Source organism: Phyllopteryx taeniolatus, chromosome 5 (genome assembly GCF_024500385.1).
Source record: "Phyllopteryx taeniolatus isolate TA_2022b chromosome 5, UOR_Ptae_1.2, whole genome shotgun sequence".
Taxonomy (NCBI): Eukaryota; Metazoa; Chordata; class Actinopteri; order Syngnathiformes; family Syngnathidae; genus Phyllopteryx; species Phyllopteryx taeniolatus.
The window spans coordinates 11427752-11439327 of record NC_084506.1 but is presented as its reverse complement, the minus strand read 5'-3'; positions in this window follow the sequence as shown (position 1 = coordinate 11439327).

Below are 11576 nucleotides of genomic sequence, written 5' to 3'. Positions count from 1 at the left end.
ACAGAATGTTTAACAGACGGTTTTAGGTTAATTTTTCTGTTTTTACCGAAAATAAATCAAAACTCTCTGACTTTAAACCAGTGTACGGCAATCTGTAAAAGCATGAAACGAACCCTCTAAGGCAGAAATGCCCAAAGTCCGGCCCCCGGGCCAAATCCGGCCCGTGTTCATATTTCCACTGGCCCGAAGCCTCTGTCATAATATGTGGCCCGGCAGTACAAAATACACACGCAATTTTATATTTCACCACAGGATGGCAGTAAACTTGTGGCTGAGCTGTCGCGGTGCCGTCTTGTGCATGATATGTTTTTTGCACATTTCTAAAATGGCAACTGGAAGTAAGAAAAGGAAAGTTGATAGCGAGGGCCGCCGTTTCCAGGACAAATGGAAGTCTGAATATTTTTTCACTGAATTTAGAAACAACTGCATCTGCCTAATTTGCCAAGAGACTGTGGCTATGTTCAAGGAGTTCAATATAAAGAGGCACTACCAGATGAAAAAATGCTAATTATGACAAGCTAACTGCAAACGAACGCAGTGAAAAATTGAAGCAACTGGAAGCTGGTTTAACGGCACAGCAACACTTTTTCACAAGAGCCAATGAGTTGAATGAAAATGCAACAAAGGCAAGCTATGAGGTGGCAATGCTGAATGCCAAGGACTGCAAACCTTTTACTGAGGGTGAATTTATTAAAGACTGTGTGATGAAAATGGTGGAGAACATTTGTCCTGAGAAAAAGCAACAGTTTGCCAATGTTTGCCTGGCTCGTAGCACTGTGTCACGAAGGATCGAAGAAGTTTCTTCTGATATTAAGAGACAGTTGGACGCAAAAGGAGTGGAGTGAATTTTTTTCGTTAGCCTGTGACGAAAGCACGGATGCATCCGACACCGCTCAGTTACTGATTTTTTTGAGAGAATTGGACAGTGAAATGAACGTGTGTGAAGAACTATTGACCTCCAGAGCCTTAAGGACCAAACAAGAGGGAAAGATTTATTTGCTTCTGTTTCTTCTGCCGTAGATGACATAAAATTACAGTGGAATAAAATCACGGGGATTATTATGGATGGCGCACCTGCCATGGTTCGCGAGCACAGTGGATTATCAACCCTAGTGTGTAACAAAGTAAGCGAAGAAGGAGGTAAAGCTATAAAACTCCATTGTATTATTCACCAACAAGTTCTATGTGCCAAATATCTGAAATATGATCACGTGATAAAGGCTATTAATTATATTCGCTCCAAAGCCCTGTGCCACCGCCAGTTTCAACAATTTCTACTGGATATCCACGCTGAATACGGAGATGTTGTGTATCACACCGATGTAAGATGGCTCAGTCGGGGGTCTGCACTGCAGCGTTTCTACTCACTCAAAGAGGAAATTGGACAATTCTTGGCAAACAAGGGACAACCGATGCCAGAACTAACCGATCCTGTTTGGCTGTCTGATTTTGGATTTTTAGTTGACATAACCCGACATCTGAACGCCCTGAACAGGAGCCTTCAGCGGCAAAATCCATTGGTAAGCCAACTGTATTCACATATTAAAGCCTTTCGGACCAAGCTGCTACTTTTCCAAACCCACCTGTCACAAACGCAGCCCAATACCACACATTTCCAATCTCTGCAAGAAATAATGACGTGTTTTCCAGCGCACAATATTAGTGCGCAAATGAGGAGGTATGCCGCAAACATCTCATTTCTGACTGAGGAGTTTCAACAACGTTTCAGGGATTTTGCAACTATTGAAAAGGAGATCACGCTTTTTTCTTCTCCCATTTCTGTGGATCTCAGTGACGTTCCATCCCACCTGCAGTTGGAGCTCATTGAGCTGCAGTGTGACACGGAGTGTCGCAGCCGGTACCAACAACTCCCTCTTGTCAACTTTTACCAGCAGCTGGATAAAGACAGGTTCCAAGAGATTCGTACATTTGCTAAGAAAATGTTGAGCTTGTTTGGCTCGACATACTTGTGCGAGAAGACATTCTCAGTCATGAACATGAATAAGAACCGCGTGAGGACAAGACTAAGTGACTCCCACCTGCGTGACATCTTGCGCATTAAAACCACCGCTTTTGAGCCAGACCTGCCCCATTTACTGCAGTCGAGATCTCAGTATCACCCTTCACATTAATGCAAACATGTTGTTTGTTGATTCTGATGAATAAAGTTTGAGTTTGAGTCAAATTCCATAAAAATACTTTATTTTGCATTTAATTAATTTTTATTTTAACCTTCATTTATCCAGGTCAGGCAGTTATCAGATCTACCTAGCAGCAGACAGCATAGTAAAACAAATAAAAATAAATACAAAAAAGCATTCCCCTCGTCGGTAGCATGTAAAATTAATGCTGGCCTGTATGACAATTTTTTTTACGGCCCCTGAGCCAAAAAGTTTGGGCACCCCTGCTCTAAGGCAAGAGTATACGCGCTTTGCAAAAGGTGAGCAGTTATTAAATTGCTGTGACAAAGAAGAGCTGAAGACATTTGGACATCACCATGCATTGAACCTGCTGATCTACCTTGCCAGAAGCCAGTTTATAAAATGTACCCGTAGGGCAAGAAGCTCTAAAGAAGCACTTTTCAAATGTTATGTACAATTTAGATGGAATGGTACTTTTCCCAAGTAATTTTGGATGTTAGTGTCAAAAAGAACACTTTCGAATTTTAAGGTTTATGATAGTTGGGATAGGCTCCAGCACGCCATTGACCCCAGTGAGGATAAGCGGTACAGAAAATGGATGGATGGATACTCCTCTTACACACAAGCCTCGATAACCCTGGATTTGCATCACTGGAACTGTAGGGTCACACTGTATGTAGATGAAGAGACTCATGGGCAACAAAACCACAGCAATTTAAATCTTTAAGACAAAAGGAAGAGCGAGGGAATATAGAGAGGAAGCTATCAAAATGAAAAATCTCAATTGAGCCTGTTTTTACATAGGGGACTTCACCCAGAGATATGCTAGAGTGGCTTTAAGAAGGTACGCTAGTTTTGAACTTTAATTAAACTGTCAGAATTAGTACTTAGATGCCTTAATCACCAAGTTGGAGCAATTTAGAAACAATTTCTATGCAGATAAGTTGTCACCCTTGGAGGATACATCTGCGTGAATCATGAAGAATTGGATACATTGTATGTATTGTGTTATCTGCATTCTATGTGGCATGTTGTAAAAAGTCCCTCTTGATCATGGTATTAGCTAGTGGAGATCACCAAGCGTGCAAATGTGATGTGGCTTGTTACGCTCTTGGACATCCGTACAGTATTTATATTGGCTCACTTTCTACACTGCTAAACTATGGTGGCCACTGGCCAGCCTATCTTATCCAGATACATTTGCCAGCAAAAGAATGTGCTGTATCAACCGTTGGTTTCGTACATTCTTTTATGTGTCTGCCTGCCTGTGACTAGGAAACAGTTAGTTCTTTAAGTATTTACCTTTAGAGGTGGAGTAAATCCTTTTTCAATGTTCAGAGGGACTTCATTATTGCATTAGCAAACCTCTGTCCCCTAAGCAATCCAAATTTATGTATTATTTTCACAAAATAACATGGTAATCAAATGCTAATGTTTCTCTTTAGTCTTAAAACATCCATCCATTCATCCATTTTCTTTACCACATACCCTCACTAGGGTCGCGGGCTGCTGGAGCCTATCCCAGCTATCTTCGGGCGGGTGGCGGGGTATACTCTGAACCGGTCGCCAGCCAATCGCAGGGCACATAGAAACAAAGAACCATTCGCACTCACATTCACACCTACGGGCAATTTAGAGTCTTCAATCAACGTACCACGCATGTTTTGGAGATGTGGGAGGAAACCGGAGTGCCCGGAGAAAACCCACCCAGGCATGGGGAGAACCCCGGTCCCCAGAACTGTGAGGCAGATGTGCTAACCAGTTGTTCACCGTACTGGCCTCTTAAAACATATTTAACAAAATTTGTTAGGAGAGAAAAAAAGAGTAATCCTGTGAAATTTTGAGAGCTATCACATGTAGGTTTAAGTGGATTCCTTTTGTACCTAATATTGTGTGCATATTGTCTCATTTGTTACTATGGCGATGTTTCTCTTAAAAGACATATTTATTATGTCTTCATCACAAGTAGCATTCCCTCAGGATGCTTCTGGCAGACGGCACATCAAGCAAGCATGAAATAAATCCCGACGAGAACCAGCAGATACAAAAATCAATGTTCATATGCTGTGTGCAAAATATTAAACGCAAATTTAAACCTGGACATCTGTTGTGCATGTAAAATACTGTGAACTGAAATGCTGCATACACAATATTCTATGTGTTCTTATAGTGTCACTTTTAAAATTCATTTTATTAACTTTATTTCACAGCAGACATGATCGATATGTACAGTACAAACATAGTCCAACAGGAAATCGACAATGGCAATTTCAACAATGACAGAATAGAAGAAAGAATATAAAAATGTGCATTAAGCAGGTATCTCAATTGTTGTTTTTTTTTTTTACAATATTGTAAGCCTTGGTTGTTTTACATGATATCAGATTATATACTTGTCACTCTGTTCTCATCTAAAACAACACATATTCAAATGTGACATCTGTGAAAGGTGGGATTTTCCTGGGATGTAAGTAGGAAGCTGCCCAACAAGTGTGATGCATGTACACAGATCACAAGACATGTATTCCCTCTGTACAATGAACTCTGTATTTCAAAGTAGCTGTACATACAGTACATACTGTAAGGCATATGACCGAAAGATCATTCTACTCTCAAAAGCAACCTTGTGTGTTTGTAAAGAAAAAAAATCTGTGTTTGTTTGTTGTGTTTTAATGTGTCCTAGTGTTTGTGTTTGTGCTTCCTTCTCTTCTTTAATGTGATTCAAATATCCTCCATTATATGTTTTGCTACCTTTATAGAAAAATAATTAAACAGGTTCTGACTAAATTATTAAATGTCATCTCATATGTGTAAATTTCTGATAATGTTTATGTGTGCTGAAAACCAAGTTTGACATGAGCATTTTTATTATTAACATTAAGCTGGATCCTGTCCTGTGTGTGCCCTTTGATTGGCTCATCATGCAATTGTTACCACCCCTCATTGTGAACACAGGATATATATATATATATATATATATATATATATATATATATATATATAAAACGACTGGTTAGAGCGTTAGCCTCACAGTTCTGAGGACCGGGGTTCAATCCCCGGCCCCGCCTGTGTGGAGTTTGCATGTTCTCCCTGTGCCTGCGTGGGTTTTCTCCGGGCACTCCGGTTTCCTCCCACATCCCAAAAACATGCATGGTAGGTTAATTGAAGACTCTAAATTGCCCGTAGGTGTGAATGTGAGTGCGAATGGTTCTTTGTTTCTATGTGCCCTGCGATTGGCTGGCAACCGGTTCAGGGTGTACCCCGCCTCCTGCCCGATGATAGCTGGGATAGGCTCCAGCACGTCCGCGACCCTAGTGAGGAGAAGCGGCTCAGAAAATGGATGGATGGATGGATATATATATATATATGTGTGTTTTTTAATGTTATAATGTTTTTTTTACTTGTTTCCGAGATTATTAGAAAATTTAAGTCACCATGGCGGTTTATACCCTTTGACAGTTGCATTGGTACAGTCTAATGAGACTCCATCAGACTGTCAACTTTGATTTCATGTAACTGTTGCCAGCCCCTAAAGCTTGTTACACATTAGTAATTCTATTATCTTTTTTGTACAAAACATTAAAAGTGACACAATATCTATTTTTTTCACAGTTCCGGTTTTTTAAAAAACATGGCTGTGACAGAATTTTTTTTTAAAGCACAGTTTACATATTATTTTTCTTGTGATGCTGAAAACAGCCTGTTTGTTCCACCCCACATACTGCATGGCTAATAACGATGGATTTTGTTACCATGAGGTGAGCTCGAGGTGGCATGTACTGAGTGCCCTGACTGTACACAAATCTAACAGCAAACTGCAAAGCACAAACGTTGCACGGATTCGATTCTAAAGTCGCTGCTTTGTTAGTTAGTGTGCAGACCTGTTGTGTTTTACCCCTCAACCCCCGACTGAAAATGAATGCTGCTGTTACGTAAAAATGCGGCAGAAGTACAGAAAGGCTCACTCACATTTTCGTCAATGGGCAATTTACTTGGTGGTTGGGCGGACCCTCCAGAGAGAGAGACCCAACTATTTGCAGTGTTGCACTGAAAAAATAAACAGTGCATAACTAAAAAAAATTTATGTATTCCATCCACTTTTAATATTTTAGCTTTGATTCAATGAAAATTATTCATTTAGTGTATGCTGAAAGTTTAAACTTAATTTATTGTTTTTTTTCCGAGTAAGCCATGTTTGAATGTTGGAACAAACATAAACAGTGCAAGCCAGAATGTTAGCACTTGCTAACTTAGCTTAGTTTTATTTAAAAAGCACCGCAGCGAGGTTCAGTACTCATACACATTCACACACTATATTAACATATATATATATATATATATATATATATATATATATATATATATATATATATATATATATATATATATATGTATATATATATATATATATATATATATATATATATATATACGTTGTTACTCAACAACATTTTATGGCATCTTTCCGGTTTCTCTGTGAGAAATATATGCGTTTAAGCTCCTTCTCCTTCTGTCCCCAGTAGGCTACTGTCTACCTGGCCAGCATTCTCTGGACAATGGTGCGTTGGTTTCAGGAGCTGATTACTACGTCCAGTCAAGGATAGACTCCAGTGTGAAGTTTGCATGTTCTCCCCGTGCCTGCGTGGGTTTTCTCCGGGGACTCCGGTTTCCTCCCACATCCCAAAAACATGCAGGGTTGGTTAATTGAAGACTCTAAATTGCCCATAGGTGTGAATGTGAGTGCGAATGGTTGTTTGTCTGTATGTGCCCTGCAATTGGCTGGCAACCAGTTCTCTAGCTGGGATGGGCTCCAGCACCCACAACCACCCCTCCACCCCCGGGTTATTGACGAAAATCCGGCCTTCACAGTGTCACGCATCCCTGATGTGAGGGGACAGGGGTTACCAGTTCCTGGTGGACTGGGAGGGGTATGGAACACTCCTGATCTTCTGCAAGCTGATTCTTGACGACTCCCTGATTTCGGACTTTTACGCGCGGCACACCCTGGGAAGCTGGGTAGGATACCTGGAGGTGTCCGTTGAGGGGTATGAGGCTGGGGGTGGCGGGTTACTGTCATGGTCTGTCCCTCTCGCCCTCTCTCTCTCCCCCTCTCTCTTTTCCCAGTAATCTGCACCACCTCGGCCGCGCACCTGTTGCCAATCAGGACTCTACACTGCCTGCATCTAAACCTGCCAGATCCTAGACTCCACTGTCAGAGTATTAACGTTCTCGCTACACCAGTCCTCGCAACACTTCTGACCTCTGTGTTTTTCCTTGTCCTCAGTGCTCCTTCCGTGTTCCCCGCCATGTTGACCACTTCCACCACGCCGCCAAGCCATCCACCTGCTCACGCCACCACCTGCTGCACATTCCCTGTCTCGACAACCGCCAGTATGCCCCAAGGAACCATTTCCATATCCTCTTCAATAAACCTTTCACCACAAACCTCTCAGCCGCCACTTGCTTCTGTCCAGTGAAAATCGAATCGTGACAAAAGGTTTGATACTTTTCAGAAGGTCACCTTGACAGTAGTCAGGACGCAGAGGAGCTTCTCTCACACTAGTTGCAATTTCTTTTGTCCGCATCGGGATTTAAACTTTGACCCTCCACATTCAATGCTCAAGTCCTCATGGATGTGATTTTAGTCTACAACGATTGTGAAAGATACTACTTTTGTATTCAATTGTCCTGTCACAGTCTGAGGGAAAGAATCCCTGAATGGGTCATATTAGAGGTCCAGGCAAAAAGCGGGTCAATTTCACATGTTTACATCCATCCATTTTCTGAGCCGCTTCTCCTCACTAGGGTCGCGGGCGTGCTGGAGCCTATCCCAGCTATCATCGGGCAGGAGGCGGGGTACACGCTGAACTGGTTGCCAGCCAATCGCAGGGCACATACAAACAAACAACCATTCGCACGCACATTCACACCTACGTGCAATTTAGAGTCTCCAATTCGTGCATGTTTTTGGGATGTGGGAGGAAACCGGAGTGCCCGGAGAAAACCCACGCAGGCACGGGGAGAACATACAAACTCCACACAGGCTGGGCCGGGAATTGAACCCCGGTCCTCAGAACTGTGAGGCTGATGCTCTAACCAGTCGACCACCATGCCGCCACATGTTTAATTATTGTGCTGTATTCTATTGTGCACTAATAGATTACTTGCCCTTATATTTTGTTTCGTTCGTTAATTCTTTTTAAACTTACTTTCACAATATGATCCATCCATACATTTTCTGAGCCGCTTATCCTCACTAGGGTCGTGGGAGTGCTGGAGACTATCCCAACCATCTTCGGGGAGGAGGCGGGGTACACCCTGAACTGGTTGCCAGCCAATCGCAGGGCACACATAAACAAACAACCATTCACACTCACATTCACACTTACGGGGAATTTAGAGTCTTCAATCAACCTACCACACATTTCTTGGGATGTGGGAGGAAACCGGAGAGCCTGGAGAAATCCCACGCAGGCACGGGGAGAACATGCAAACTCCACATAGGCGGGGCCGGGGATTGAACCCCGGTCCTCAGAACTGTGAGGCTGACGCTCTAACCAGTCGCCCACCGTGCCGCCACATGTTTAATTATTGTGCTGTATTCTATTGTGCACTAATAGATTACTTGCCCTTATATTTTGTTTCGTTTGTTAATTCTTTTTAAACTTACTTTCACAATATGATCCATCCATACATTTTCTGAGCCGCTTATCCTCACTAGGGTCGTGGGAGTGCTGGAGATTATCCCAACCATCTTCGGGGAGGAGGCGGGGTATACCCTGAACTGGTTGCCAGCCAATCGCAGGGCACACATAAACAAACAACCATTCACACTCACATTCACACTTACGGGCAATTTAGAGTCTTCAATCAACCTACCACACATGTTTTTGGGATGTGGGAGGAAACCGGAGAGCCCGGAGAAATCCCACGCAGGCACGGGGAGAACATGCAAACTCCACATTGGCGGGGCCGGGGATTGAACCCCGGTCCTCAGAATTGTGAGGTAGACACTCTAACCAGTCGTCCACGTACTTGGAAGCATTTTAATGAAATATAAAAACATAATTCTAGCAGTCAAGGCATATTTTGCTCGACCATTATTGGACATCACTAAGATTTTATTTGTTAAGATTTTGTTTATTCATTGTAATTGACATTTGTTGGTAAAGTAAATATTAATTTAATATTCAACACATCTTTATTTAACAATTTTATATACATATTTGTGTCATTAATTTGTAGACCAAAATGTAACAGTCTATATGAATATAAATATATGTTTAAAAAAAAAAACATTTGATTTGTACACAGCCAACAGAAAGACATGTTGTGCAGGAGCAGGTATGGAATATGCATGTGTCCCATCCACATTAAATTTGGAAGCTAAAATGACATCCAATCAGACTGCAGTGGGTGAACAAACGTTTTGTACTCTAGAGTTACATTGGATGGACAGATGGCATTTGTAGATGAGCTAAAAGAAGTAGTTAAAGTGGCACGAGTTTTGTTTTTAAATGCATTAAATATGTGCTGAAAACATATGCAAATACTATATCATGCTGAATTGTTTAGATATACATCGCTTAAGCATCTTTTTCAGTGTTTGAATTTTCCTGATTTTGTGGGCGGGGTTTAAACACAGCCCTGTGATGTCACGGGGCTGTGTTTAAACCCCCCACGCATTTTACAAGGGATTGGCTATGCTGCTCAGTTGTGGGTTAGCTGTGCTTAGCTTCCATAACAAGGCCCATTTACCACTACAGCGTGCAGCAAGCTAACGATGGCTACACTTCGAAAATGCGTCTTCGCTGGATGCCTCAATTTACAGAACAGCTCGGTGACGTTTTTTCAAGCTCTCAAAAAATGAGGAAATAAATAAAGCAATGGATTGACTTTTTAAAAACACACACAGATGGCGAGCTAGACATCAACACCACCAGCCGACTCTGCAATCCGCATTTTACAAGGGATTTTTGGGAAACTTTCACCAGAGACAACATGGCTTCGTGGGTAACTTGATACTAGTGAATGGGGCAGTGCCGACTGTCTAACTACCTTGGCTTGTTCCTACCATCCTGTGTTCAGGCGCCGTGTTCGGCTGTGACATTATGTCACCAACAACCAGGGTAAATTGACTTGTGTGCGTATTTTTATGATTATAATCCACAATAACCATTCCATTTTGAAGTGGAACCTCCCAGCGTGATTTCACATCGTATAAGCTATCACCCCCTCAGTATGTTTGATTCCCTTTGGCGCGTCCATTTGACACGCCCAAAGTCCGATTTTGCATACATAAATGAATAAGTAAATAAAAATGAATAGAAATGTAAAATAGTTTATTTTAAGTGCTAAAATAATTCATTATCATTTAAAAATGTAGTTATTTAGAATTAAACTAAGGAGTTATTTAATAGCATAAACAAAGCATTGTTAAATTTCCATGTATTTCATTTGATTAAAATTCAATCAATCATCCAATTATAAGACAAATGATTACAAAATAGGTACCAAAAAAAACATTTTATTGACCCATTTTAGAAAATTAGCTAAATTAATGCAAAATATATTTGTGACTGTTGATGTAAATACTCACCAGATTGAATAACGGAGGGTGCCACTGTACTTAGTCCACCTGTGAATTAGACTGGTCCCAGACTGAGCTGCAGCATGTCTATCTATCTTAATTTTGTAAATAAAATCTTAGTTTAGTAAATGATTTCTACATCAATAATTTACAATGCTGTGGAATTTGTTTTTCTTACAGCACTACAGTAAACAGACGTTTAACTGCGAGGGAGACTTTTCTCACCAGCGGACATACAATTGCTTTTCTGCATTATGCTCTGAATCGACACAAAACTCCCATTAGCAATATATGAATAAATAAGTAAAAAATGTTGTACCAATGTCAATGCAAGTCGGGTGAGATTAGATATAAAGTATATGGCCGGAGAATATTAGAAGATACTGTACATGACTGAGTTTGTTGAAAAGCAATACTACTCGATCATAAATTAGACTGGGAATTCCAGCATATTATTTAAGGTTTAGTTGTGCCTCAATGTCATTGGGATTGCAGGGAAACAGGCAAGCCGTGTTTGCTTCAGGTGGGGGGAGACTGGTAGAAAGTCAGGATTCAGACCTAACCTTCCCCTCTTACAATAGCACCCAGAACCTCGCCCCCAGGAGTCTGTAAAGAGAAAGCAAAACAGAGCAGGACAACAACAAAACAGAAACGTTATGCACTGAAAAGGAAGTGGCATTAGAAGGCAAAATCAAACAAGGGCAAAAGCCATTAGAATTCCATCACTTCACAGGGAAATTAAACTCGACAACTGAAACAGTAAAAATAAAAAAATAAAAAAATCACTAATATCAAATGCCTCATTCATATAAGAATGAACAAACTCAACGATGAACCATGGAAGT